Source organism: Bos indicus, unplaced genomic scaffold (genome assembly GCF_029378745.1).
Source record: "Bos indicus isolate NIAB-ARS_2022 breed Sahiwal x Tharparkar unplaced genomic scaffold, NIAB-ARS_B.indTharparkar_mat_pri_1.0 scaffold_53, whole genome shotgun sequence".
Taxonomy (NCBI): Eukaryota; Metazoa; Chordata; class Mammalia; order Artiodactyla; family Bovidae; genus Bos; species Bos indicus.
The window spans coordinates 523,530-536,453 of record NW_027223719.1 but is presented as its reverse complement, the minus strand read 5'-3'; positions in this window follow the sequence as shown (position 1 = coordinate 536,453).

Sequence of the window (12,924 nt, the reverse complement as noted above, 5' to 3'; positions counted from 1 at the left end):
ATCTCGAGTGGATGGTGAAATACGTGGCTTTCAAATTGTGACAAGGCATCCGGGTTCCCCTCCAGTGTCAAGTAGATACCAGCCTCCTCTTGGGGTGTGACGGTGATGTCCACATTCCTTTCCAGATGAAGCAAGGCAATCGACCCTCATCTCGACTTGAGGAGGGGAAAATGGGATCTTCTTGACTTGAGTCGGGAAACTCAGCCTTCCTCTCGAGGTGGGGTGGGTATCTGGGGAAACTTCTGGAGTTTCATACAGTGTGTCACGTACACTTTTGAATTCCTTGAGGGAACTTGGGCTTTCTTTGGAAACGCTACATCGTAGTGATGCTGAGAGCCAGCGTGAAGAACTCCGCCCATGGCAAAGGTCATGAGGAAGGAGGCTCAACATACACAAAGGCGGGATCGAGCCTCAGGAGTCCCCCTGGAAATTCTCGAGCATCTACCCCCAAACCAGAGTCTGCCTACTTTACTGCTTTGTGCTCTCATCTACACCTCTGACTTTACGGGCCACTATCCCCCACCACCTTTCAGAGAAGGAGTTAACTTAGAGCTCCAGTTAATAAAAATTCCTGGGTGTGAAGAGTGTTTCAATCTACAAACTCCTCTGAAGGTTCTTTAGCCTGCCTGACAGGCTTGTCTGGCCACATGTGATTGTTCACAGCCTCCCAACCGTGTGAGGCACAAGATGCTCTAAACTTTTTAAAAACAGATTCTTTTGAGAAGTTAGAAAATTATTATTATAGTATTAGTGGGCTAGTTAGGAATTATACCGGTGGAGGGTTTCATTGTTGAGCCAATATTTGCTGCTACATCTCCACATCCCTTGCCCCTTATACACATTAATAAATACAACTAACATATAAGAGAAATAAGTATTAACCTTGATTTTAATCACGTTGTACCTTAGGATAAGTAAATTATTTTCTTAATTAGAACCCACTGCACCCTCACCCTATAGGAATGTAACTTTATCTGGTACCTTCAGAAGGTGGCGTCTGTTTTAAGAATAATCACTTTGGAAAAATAAGTGTTCTGGTTGACTGACCACTGTCACAAGGAGAGGGTCATAAATTGTTAGCAGGCCCCCTGGCCAGAAGATGATGTAACACCCCTAAGACCTTTGTATACATTTGTATAAAGCACCTGACTTTAATAAAAGTCAGGACTCCTGACGCCGCATGACTTTTGTATAACATCTCAGTGTATAAAAACAGACCCTGGAAAATAAAGAGTGGGATCAGTTCCCAGAGAATGGTCTCCCCATGTCGTTCTTTCTCTCACCTTCTAGCTGAATTCCATCTGGAGCGTAGAGGCTCATCAAGCCTACTAATTATGCCTGGGTTTCTAAGATCTGACCAGGGAGGCCTTAGTGTCTCCTCTCCTTCGGGAGAACCGGAGGACACCTGCAGCCTATGTAGATGATGCAAATTCCTTGTCTCTTGCAATTTTATTAGCTTTCCACGTAAACCAAGTTATTCAGCCTCTTTTCTCCGCTGAATTTTCCTACTGAGCTATCCTTATTCTAATACTCTATATCTCTAATTAACATTTACTTAAAGCCAGTGTATCCAGTTCACTGAAGCCGTCTCCTCTTCAAGTTTCCCTGGATCCACCGGGGATAGACTCCTCAAGCATGCAGGGGAGAATTGCATGGTTTGCGAGGAATTGTGTCAGAAAGTTCAGGGTTCCTCTTGAGTTGCATGTTGCCCTGGGGGAACTGCTCTTGTCTACAAGGGAAGTCAGATCTCCTTTGGAGTTGAGAGGAGCACCTCAGGATTCCTCGTGCATCGCTGTAGGGATGAATATGGCCTCATCTCGAGTTGAGGCGGGAACCTCAGGGTTCCTCTCCATTTCTGACATCGATCTCAGGGTCTCTGCAGACTTGGAACAGGGGAGTCAGGCTTCGTCTTGTGTTGAGGCACGGAACTCCTCTTGCCTCTTGAGTTGTTCATGGTGTGTCAGGCCACTTGTAGAGTTGTGTTTGGAACCTGTGGCTTTTTCCGGAGGATGCAACCAAGATATCAGTGCCCCTTCATGTTGTGACTTCATCCTCAGGGTTACATTCAAAGAGGTGCCCGGGTATCGGGACTTACCTTGATTGGACAGGGAAATAGGTGTCTTTCGGAATGTGGCATGACCCACGAGGCTTCCTCTAGAGTTGCAATATGAGACCTGTTCTTCCTGAGGTGTGACAGGAAGGTCGGGATCCCTTTCCAGACAAAGCAGGGGAATTGACCCTCATATCGAGATAAGGAGGGGCTCAGATTAAGTAGTGCTGGGAAACTCAGTGTTCCTCTCGAGTGAGAACGGTATGTCAGGGAACTGTTTAAGCTGCATCAAGGGTGTCAAGTACCGTTTCCAATTTCAAGAGGGAACGTGGGATTTCTCTCGAGACACTGCACTGGGAAAGGGCCTCCATGCAATGCTGGGGGAACCTTGTGGTTTTTCTCGAGTTGCAACAGAATTCTCGAGATTACAACGGGGAACTCAGGGAGCCTCTTGTGTGGCCCCAGGGAAGACCAATCTCCATTTGAGTTGAGAGGGGGAGCTGGAGAGTGCTCTGGATTCAATGCAGGGCAAATAGACCTCATCTAGGCTTGTGTCCAGACACCCTGTGTTCCTCTCCTGTGGCGACAGAAATCTCGGGGTTGCATTCAAGGTTCACCCGGGGAGTCAGGGCTCTTCTCAAACTGAAGCAAAGAACTCCGTTCTCCTCCCGAGTTGTGACGGGTATCTCTTGGAAGCAATTGAGTAGCATAAAGGGAGTCAGGACTCCTGTGGACTTTTGAGAGGGGACTTGGGATTGCTCTCTAGGACCTGCAGGAAAAGAAGGGCTTCATATTGTGATGATGGGGGAATCTTGTGGTTTTTCTCAAGCTGAGGCGCAACGTGTGGGGTTTCTCTCGAGTTATGATGGGAAACTCAGGGAGCCTCTCGTGTGGCCCCAGGGAAGTCCAGTCTCCATTCGAGTTGTGAGGGGGAGCGCGGCATTTCTCTCGAGTCACAGGAGGGGAATCAGGCCTCAAGACGCATTGAAGGGGAAATCTCGAGGTCTGTCTCGAGTTGCAGCAGGAAAACCTGGTTTCTCTTGCCTTGTGATGGTGACTTCAGGGAGCTTCTCAGGGTGCCTATGGGAAGTCAGGAATACTTTGGAGTTTGGAGGGCCCTCTCGGGACTCCACTGGGGTGGGTGCTATGGAAGAGGGCCTCATCTCGAGTTGAGGCGGAAACCTCAGGTTTCCTATCCTGTTCTGACGTGGGACTCGGGGTGTGTATTCCACTTCAAACAGGGAGTCAGGTCTTGATTTGTGTGGAGGCATGGAATTCTGCTTTCCCCTCGAGTTGTCAAAGGGGTTTCAGGCCTCCAGTCTAGTTGAATTTGGGACCTGTGGATCTTTTCCAGTTAGCAACTGGGGCATTAGAACTCCCTTCTTGTTGTGAGTTGATTCTCTGCTGACATTTGAATCAGTGCAAAGGAATCAGGCCTGACTTCAAGTGGATAGAGATATACATGACTTTTGAATTGTGACAAGACCTCCAGGTTCCCATCCAGTGTCAAGTAGATACCAGCCTCCTATTGAGGTGTGATGGGAACGTGGGCATTCCTTTCCAGGCGAAGCAGGGCAGTCGACCCTCATCTCAACTTGAGGAGGGGAAAACGGGGCTCTTCTTGACTTGTGTCGGGAAACTCATCGTTCCTCTTGAGTGGGGATGTGTATCTGGGGAAACTTCTAGAGATTCATAAAGCGTGTCAAGTACCCTTTCGAGTTCCAAGAGGGAACGTGAGCTTTCTTTGGAAATGCTGCTGTGTAAAAGGGCCTCCTCAAGCATGCAGGGGAGAATTTTGTGGTTTGCGTGGAGCTGTGGCGGGAAGCTTAGGGTTCCTATTGAGTTGCGTGTCGACCTGAGGTACCCAATCGTGTCTCCTCAGGGAAGTCAGATCTCCTTTGGCGTTGCTAGTGGATCTCGGGATTCCTCGCGCATCGCTGCAGGGATGAATAGGGCCACATCTCGAGTTGAGGCGGGAACCTCAAGGTTCCTCTCCATTTCTGACATCGATCTCGGAGTTTCTGCTTAGTTGGAAGAGGGGAATCAGGCCTCGTCTTGTGTTGAGACACGGATCTCCGCTTGCCTCTCGAGTTGCTCATGTGGTGTCAGGCCACATGTTGAGCTGTATTTAGAACCTGTACCTTTTTCCGGAGGATGGAACCAGGGTGTCAGTGCCCCTTCATGTTGTGACTTCATCCTCAGGGTTACATTGGAAGAGGTGCCCGGACATCAGGACTTACCTTGAGTGGACGGGGAAATCGGTGTCTTTTGGAATGTGGCATGATGCATGAAGCTTCCTCTCGAGTTTCAACATGAGACTGGCCTCCTTCTGAGGTGCAACGGGAAGGTTGGGATTGAATTCCAGACAAAGCAGGGGAATCGGCCCTCATGTCAATATAAGGAGGGGAGAAGGGGCTAAGATTAAGTTGTGCTCGGAAACTCAGTGTTCCTCTCGAGTGAGACTGGTATGCTGGGGAACATTTTGAGTTGCATCAAGGGTGTCAAATACCATTTCGAATTTCAACAAGGAACGTGAAATTTCTCTCCAGACGCTGCAGTGGGAAAGGGCCTCATCTCGCAATGACAGGGGAACCTCTAGGTTTTTCTCGAGTTGCTGCGGAATACTCAACTAGCAACAGGGAACTCAGGGAGCACGTCGTGTTGCCCCAGGGAAGTCCAATCTCCTTTAGAGTTGCCAGGGGGAGCTGGGGATTGCTCTCGAGTCATTGCAGGGCAAAGATACCTCATCTAGGCTTTTGTCCAAAAACTCCATGTTCCTCTCCAGTGGCGACAGGGATCTCAGGGTTGCATTCAAGGTTCACCCAGGGAGTCAGGCCTCGTCTCGAGTTGAAGCAAAGAACTCCGCTCTCCTCTCGAGTTGTGCCGGGTATCTCTTGGAGGCCATTGAGTGGCCTCAAGGGAGTCAAGCCTCTGAGTTTTGGAGGGTATTCAGGATTGCTCTCTAGGCCCTTTAGAAAAAGAAGGGCCTCATCTCCCAGTTACGGGGGAATCTCGTGGCTTTGCTTGAGCTGCGGCGTGACGTGTGCAATTTCTCTCGAGTACCACGGGGAAATCAGGGAGCCTCTAGTGGGGCCCCAGGGAAGTCCAGTCTACATTTGAGTTGCGAGAGAGAGTGTGGCATTGCTCTCGAGTCAGGAGGGGAATCAGGCCTCAAGACGCGTTGATGGGGGAATCGTGAGGTCTTTCTCAAGTTGCGGCAAGAAACCCAGGTTTACATCGATTTGTGACGGTGACCTCAGGGAGCTTCTCATGGTGCCTATGGGAAGTCAGGAATACTGAGGAGTTGGGAGGGGCCTCTCGGGACTCCACTGCTGTCAGTGCAATGAAAGAGGACCTCACTTGGAGTTGACGCGGTAACCTCAGATTTCCTCTCCTGTTTTGATGTGTGTCTCGGGGTGTGTATGCCATTTCAAACAGGGAGTCAGATCTCGACTTCTGTGGAGGCATGGAACTCTGCTTTCCTCTCGAGTTGTCAAAGGGATTTCAGGACTCCAGGCGAGTTGAACTGGGGACTTGGGGCTCTTTTCGGATTAGCAACCGGGGCATCAGAACTCCCTTCTTGTTGTGAGTTGATTCTCGGCTGACATTCGAATCGGTGCAAGGGAATCAGGCCTCATCTCGAGTGGATGCAGAAATACGTGGCTTTTGAATTGGGACAATTCTTCCGGCATCCCCTCCAGTGTCAAGTAGATACCAGCCTCCTCTCGAGGTGAGACTGGGACATCGGCATTCCTTTCCAGGTGAAGCAGGGCAATCGACCCTCATCTCAACTTGAGGAGGAGAAAACGGGGCTCTTCTTGACTTGTGGTGGGAAACTCAGCATTACTCTCGAGTGGGGACGGTTATCTGGGGAAACATCTGAGGTTTCCTAAAGCGTGTCAAGTACCCTTTTGAGTTCCAAGAGGGAACTTGGGCTTTCTTTGGAAACACTGCAGCATAATAGGGCCTGCTCAAGCGTTCAGGGGAGAATTTCGTGGGTTGCGTAGAGTTGTGGCAGGAAGCTTAACGTTCCTTTCGAGTTGCTTGTCGACCTGGGGCACCCACTCGTGTCTCCTCAGGGAAGTCAAATCTCCTTTGGCATTGCAATGGGCCCCTCGGGATTCCTCGCACATTGCTGCAGGGATGAATTGGGCATCATGTCGAGTTGAGGTGGGAAACTCAGGGTTCCTCTGCATTTCTGACATGAATCTTGGGGTCTCTGCAGAGTTGGAACAGGGGAGTCAGACCTCGTCTTGTGTTGAGGCACGGAACTCTGTTTGTCTCTCGATTTGTTCATGGGGTGTCAGGTCACTTGTCGAGTTGTATTTGGAACCTGCGTCTTTTCCCGGAGGATGAAACCAGAGTGTCAGTGCCCCTTCATGTTGTGACTTCATCCTCGGGGTTACAGTCGAAGAGGTGCCTGGGCATCGGTACTTACCTTGAGTGGACGGGGAAATCGATGTCTTTCGAAATGTGGCATGACCCACAAGGCTTCCTCTCAAGTTTCAGTGTGAGACCGGCCTCCTTCTGAGGTGCGATGGAAGGTCGAGATCCCTTTCCACACAAAGCAGGGGAATTGACCCTCATGTTGATATAAGGAGGGGAGAAGGGGCTCAGATTAAGTTGTGCTGGGAAACTCAGTGTTCCTCTCGAGTGAGGCAGGTATGTCGGGGAACTTTTTGAGTTGCATCAAGGGTGTCAAGTATCGATTACAAATTCAAGAGGGAACGTGGGATTTCTTGAGAGGCTGCAGCAGGAAAGGGCCTCATCTTGCCATGACGGGGGAACCTCGTGGTTTTTCTTGAGTTGCAGCGGAATTCTCGTGTTATGATGGGGAACTCAAGGAGCCACTTGTGTTGCACCAGGAAAGTCCAATCTCCATTCCAGTTGCAAGGGGTAGCTAGGGATTGCTCTTGAGTCACTGCAGTGCAAATAGACCTCATCTAGGCTTGTTTCTAGAAACTCGGTGTTCTTTCCAGTGGCAACAGGGATCCCTGCTTGCATTCAAGGATCCCACCCGGGGAGTCAAGCCTCATCTCGAGTTGAAGCAAAGAACTCTGCTCTCCTCTCGAGTTGCCACGGGTATCTCTTGGGCCCCATTGAGTGGCCTCAAGGGAGTCAAGCCGCCTGTGGAGTTCTGAGAGGGGACTCGGGATTGTTCTTTAGGCCGTGCAGGAAAAGAAGGGCTCTCATCTCCTGGTGACGTGGGAAATCTCATGGTTTTTAGCGAGCTGCGGCCCAATGTGTGTGATTTCTCTCGAGTTATGACCGGGAACTCAGGGAGCCTCTCTTGTGGCCCTGGGAAAGTCCAGTCTCCATTCGAGTTATGAGAGGGAGCGTGGCATTGCTCTCGAGTCACGGCATGGGAATCGGGTCTCCAGATGCGTTGAAGGCGGAATCTCGAAATCTTTCTCGAATTGCGGCAGGAAACTATGGGTTCCCTCAACTTGTGACAGTGACCTCAGGGAGCTGCTCATGGTGCCTATTGTAAGACAGGAATACTCTGAGGTTGGGACGGGCTTCTCTGGACTCCACTGGGGTCGATGCAATGGAAGAGGGCCTCATCTCGAGTTGAGGCGGGAACGACACGTTTCCTCTCTTTTTATGACGTGGGTCTTGGGGTTTGTATGCCGTTTCAAACAGAGAGTGAGGTCTCGACTTGTGTGGAGGCATAGAACTCTGCTTTCCTCTCGAGTTGTCAAAGGGGTTTCAGGTCTCCAGGCGAGTTGAATTTGGGCCCCAGGGATCTTTTCCAATTAGCAACTGGGGCATCAGAAATCCCTTCATGTTGTGAGTTGATTCTCGGCTGACATTCGAATTGGTGCAAGGGAATCAGGCCTGATTTCGAGTGGATGGGGAAATACGTGGCTTTCGAATTGTGAAAAGACCCCTGGGTTCCCCTACAGTGTCAAGTAGATACCAGCCTACCCTTGAGGTGCGGCGGGGATATCAGCATTCCTTTCCAGGCGAAGCAGGGCAAATGACCCTCATTTCGACTTGAGGAGGGGAAAATGGGGCTCTTCTTGACTTGTGGCGGGAAACTCAGTGTTCCTCTTGAGGGGGCACGGGTATCTGGGGAAACTTCCAGAATTTCATAAAGCATTTCAAGTACCCTTTCAAGTTCCAAGAGGGAACGTGGGCTTTCTTTGGAAACGCTGCAGTGTCAAAGGGCCTCCTCAAGCATGCAGGGGAGAATTTCGTGGTTTGCATAGAGGTGTGGCAGGAAGCTTAGGGTTCCTCTCGAGTTGCGTGTCGACCTGGGGGACCCATTCATGTCTCCTCAGGGAAGTCAGATCTCCTTTGGCGTTGCGAGGGGCGCCTCGAGATTCCTCATGCATCGCTGCAGGGATGAATAGGGCCTCATCTCTAGTTGAGGCGGGAACCTCAGGGTTCCTCTCCATTTCTGATATCAAACTCGGGGTCTCTGCAGAGTTGGAACAGGGGAGTCAGGCCTGGTCTTCTGTTGAGGCACGGAACCCCGCTTGCCTCGAGTGGTTCATGGGGTGTCAGGCCACTTGTCGAGTTGTATTTGGAACCTGCAGCTTTTTCCAGAGGATGCATCCAGGATGTCATTGCCCCTTCGTGTTGTGACTTCATCATCAGGGTTACATTCAAAGATGTGCCCAGGCATCGGGACTTACCTTGAGTGGACGGGGAAATCGATGTCTTTTGGAATGTGGCACGGCCCACGAGGCTTCCACTCAGTTTCAATATGAGACCGGCTTGCTCCTGAGGTGCGACGGGAAGGTCGGGATCCCTTTCCAGACAAAGCAAGGTAATCGACCCTCATGTCAAGATAAGGAGGGGAAAAGTTACACAGATTAAGTTGTGCCTTGAACTTCAGTGTAACTGTCAAGTGAGACCGGTATGTCGGGGAACTCTGAGTTGCATCAAGGGTGTCAAGTACCGTTTCAAATTTCAAGAGGGAATGTGGGATTTCCCTTGAGACACTGCAGTGAGAAAGGGCCTCATCTAGTGATGACGGGGGAACGTCGTGGTTTTTCTCGAGTTGTGGTGGGATTCTCGAGTTATGACAGGGAACTGAGGGAACTACTCATGTTACCACTCCGAACTCCAAATTCCATTAAAGTTGCAAGGGTGAGATGGGGATTACTCTCGAGTCACTGTAGGGCAAATAGACCTCATCTAGGTTTGTGTCTAGAAACTCTGGACATGATCCACGAGGCTTCCTCTTGAGTTTCAATGTGAGACCATCCTCCTCCTGAGGTGTGGTGGGAAGGTCAGGATCCCTTTCCATAAAAAGCAGGGGAATCGACCCTCATATCGAGAAGAGGAGAGAAGGGGCTCAGATTATGTTGTGCCAGGAAACTAAGTGTTCCTCTCGAGTGAGACCGGTATGTTGGGTAACTTTTTGAGTTCCATCAAGGGTGTCAAGTACCATTTCGAATTTCAAGAGGGAACGTGGGATTTCTCTCAAGACGCTGCACTGGGAAAGGGCCTCATCTCACGATGACAGGGGGACCTCGTGGTTTTTCTCGGGTTGCAGTGGGAATCTCGAATTACGACAGGTAACTAAGGGAGCCTCTCATCATGCCCCAGGGAAGTCAAATCTCCATTCGAGTTGCGAGTGGGATCTGGGGGTTGCTCTCGAGTCACTGCAGGACAAATAGATCTCATCTAGGCTTGTGTTCACAAACTCCGTGTTCCTCTGCAGTGGCAACAGGGTCTCAGGGTTGCATTCAAGGTTCACCCGGGGAGTCAGGCCTCGTCTTGAGTTGAAGCAAAGAAGTGCGCTCTCCTCTTGAGTTGTGACAGGTATCTCTTGGAGCCCATTGAGTGGCCTAAATGGAGACAAGACTCCAATCGAGTTTGACAGGGGACACGGGATTGATCTTTAGGCCCTGCAGGAAAGATAGGGCCTCATCTCGCAATGACGGGGGAATCTCCTGGTTTTTCTCAAGATGGGGCATGACGTGGAGTTTCTCTTGAGTTACGATGGGGAACTCAGGGAGCCTCTCTTGTGGCCCCAGGGAAGTGCAGTCTCCATTCGAGTTGTGAGGGGGAGCGCGGCATTGCTCTCGAGTCACAGCAGGGGAATCGGGCCTCAAGACACGTTGAAAGGGGAATCACGAGGTCTTTCTTGAGTTGCAGCAGGAAACCCTGGGTTCCCTCGACTTGTGATGGTGAACTCAGGGAGCTTCTTATGGTGTCTAAGGGAAGTCAGGAATAATATGGAGTTGGGAGGGGCCTATCAGGACACCACTGGGGTTGGTGCAATGGAACAGGTCCTCTTCTCAAGTTGAGGTGTGGGAACCTCAGGTTTCCTCTCCTGTTCTGACGTGGGTCTCGGGATATATACGCTGTTTGAAACAGGTTGTCAGGTCTCGACTTGCGTGGAGGCATAGAACTCTGCTTTCCTCTCGAGTTGTCAAAGGGGTTTCGGGCCTCCAGGTGAGTTTAATTTGCGACCTATTGCTCTTTTCCAATTAGCAACTGGGGCATCAGAACTCCCTTCGTGTTGTGATTTGATTCTACACTGACATTCCTATCGGTGCAAGGGAATCAGGCCTGATCTCGAGTGGATGGGGGAATACGGTCTTTCGAATTGTGACAAGACCCCCAGGTTCCCCTCCAGTGTTAACTAGATACAAGCCTCCTCTAGAGATGCTATGGGGACGTCAGTATTCTTTTCCAGGCTAAGCAGGGCAATTGGCCCTCATCTCGACTTGAGGAGGGGAAAACGGGGCTCTTGACTAGTGGCGGGAAACTCAGCGTTCAAGTGGGGATGGGTATCTGGGAAAACTTCTGGAGTTTCATAAAGCGTGTCAAGTACCCTTTCGAGTTCCAAGAGGGAACATGGGCTTTCTTTGGAAACACTGCAGCATAAAAGCACCTCTTAAGCATGCAGGGGAGAATTTCGTGGGTTGTGTGGAGTTGTCGTGGGAAGATTAGGGTTCCTCTCGAGTTGCGTGTTGACTGGGGAACACACTCGTGGCTCCTCAGGGATGTCACATCTCTTTTGGCTTTGTGAGGGGCACCTCGGGATTATTTGTGCATCGCTGCAGGGATGAATAAGGCCTCGTCTCAAGTGAGGCGGGAACCTCAGGCTTCCTCTCCATTTCTGACATCCATCTCGGGGTCTCTGCAGAGTTGGAACAAGAGAATCAGGCCTCGTCTTGTGTTGAAGCATGGAACTCCTCTTGCCTTTCGAGTTATTAATGGGGTGTCAGGTCACCTGTTGAATTGTGTTTGCAACCTGTGGCTTTTTCCAGAGGATGCAACTGAGCTGTCAGTGCCCCTTCGTGTTGTGACTTCATCCGCGGGCTTACCTTCAAAGAGGTGCTTGGGCATCGGTTCTTACCTTGAGTGGACGGGGAAATCGGTGTCTTTTAGAATATGCCACAACACATGAGGCTTCCTCTCGAGTTTCAATGTGAGACCGGCCTCCTCCTGAGGTGCGAAGGGAAGGTCGAGATCCCTTTCCAGACAAAGCAGGGGAATCAACCCTCATGTCGAGATCAGGAGGGGAGAAGGGGCTCAAATTAAATTGTGCCGGGACACTCGGTGTTCCTCTCGAGTGAGACTGGTACGTTGGGGAACATTTTGTGTTGCATCAAGGGTGTCAAGTACCATTTCAAATTTTAAGAGGGAACGTGGGCTTTCTCTCGAGATGCTGCAGTGGGAAAGGACCTCATCTCACAATGAGAGGGGAACCACGTGGTTTTTCTCGTATTAAGGCGGGATTCTCGAGTTATGACGGGAACTCAGAGAGCCTCTTGTGCTGCCTCAGGGAAGTCCAATCTCCATTTGAGTTGTGAGGGGGAGCTGAGGATTGCTCTCGAGTCACCGCAGGGCAAGTAGACCTCATTTAGTCTTGTGTCCAGAAACTCCATGTTCCTCTCCAGTGGCGACAGGGATCTCGGGGTTACATTCAAGGTTCACATGGGGAGTCAGGCCTCATCTCTAGTGGAAGCAAAGAAGTCTGCTCTCCTCTCGAGTGGCCACGGGTATCTCTTGGAGCCCATTGAGTGGCCTAAAGGGAATCAAGCCTCCTATATTGTTTGGAGAGGGGAATCAGGATTGCTCTCTAGGCCCTGCAGGAAAAGAAGGGCCTCATCTCTCAATGACAGGGGAATCTCGTGGTTTTTCTCGAGGTGTGGCACGACGTGTGGTGTTTCTCTTGAGTATGACGGGAAACTTAGGGATCCTCTCGTGTGGCCCCGGAGAAGTCCAGTCTCCATTTGAGTTGCGAGGGGGAGCACAGCATTGCTCTCGAGTCATGGCAGGGGAATCGGGCCTCAAATCGCATTGAAGGGGGAATCTCGAGGTCTTTCTTGAGTTGCAGCAGGAAACCCTGGGTCCCTCAACTTGTGACAGTGACATCAGGGAGCTTCTCATGGTGCCTATGGCAAGTCAGGAATACATTGGAGTTGGCAGGGGCCTCTCGGGACTACACTGAGGTAGGTGCAATGGAAGGGGGCCTCAACTCGAGTTGAGGCAGGAACCCCAGGTTTCTTCTCCTGTTCTGATGTGGGTTACGGGGTATTCCACTTCAAACAGTGAGTCAGGTCTCGATTTGTGTGGAGATATGTAGCTCTGCTTTCCACTCGAGTTGTCAAAGGGCTCAGGCCTCCAGGTGAGTTGAATTTGGGACCTGGGGCTCTTTTCCATTTAGCAACCGGGGCATCAGAACTCTCTTCGTGTTGTGAGTTGATTCTCGGCTGACATTCGAATCGGTGCAATCAAATCAGGCCTGAACTTGAGTGGATAGGGAAATACGTGGCTTTCATATGTGACAAGACCCCCGGGTTCCCCTCCAGAGTCCAGTAGATACCAGCCTCCTCTCGAGGTGCAACGGGGACGTCGGCATTCCTTTCCAGGCATGCAGGGCAATCAACCCTCATCTCGACCTG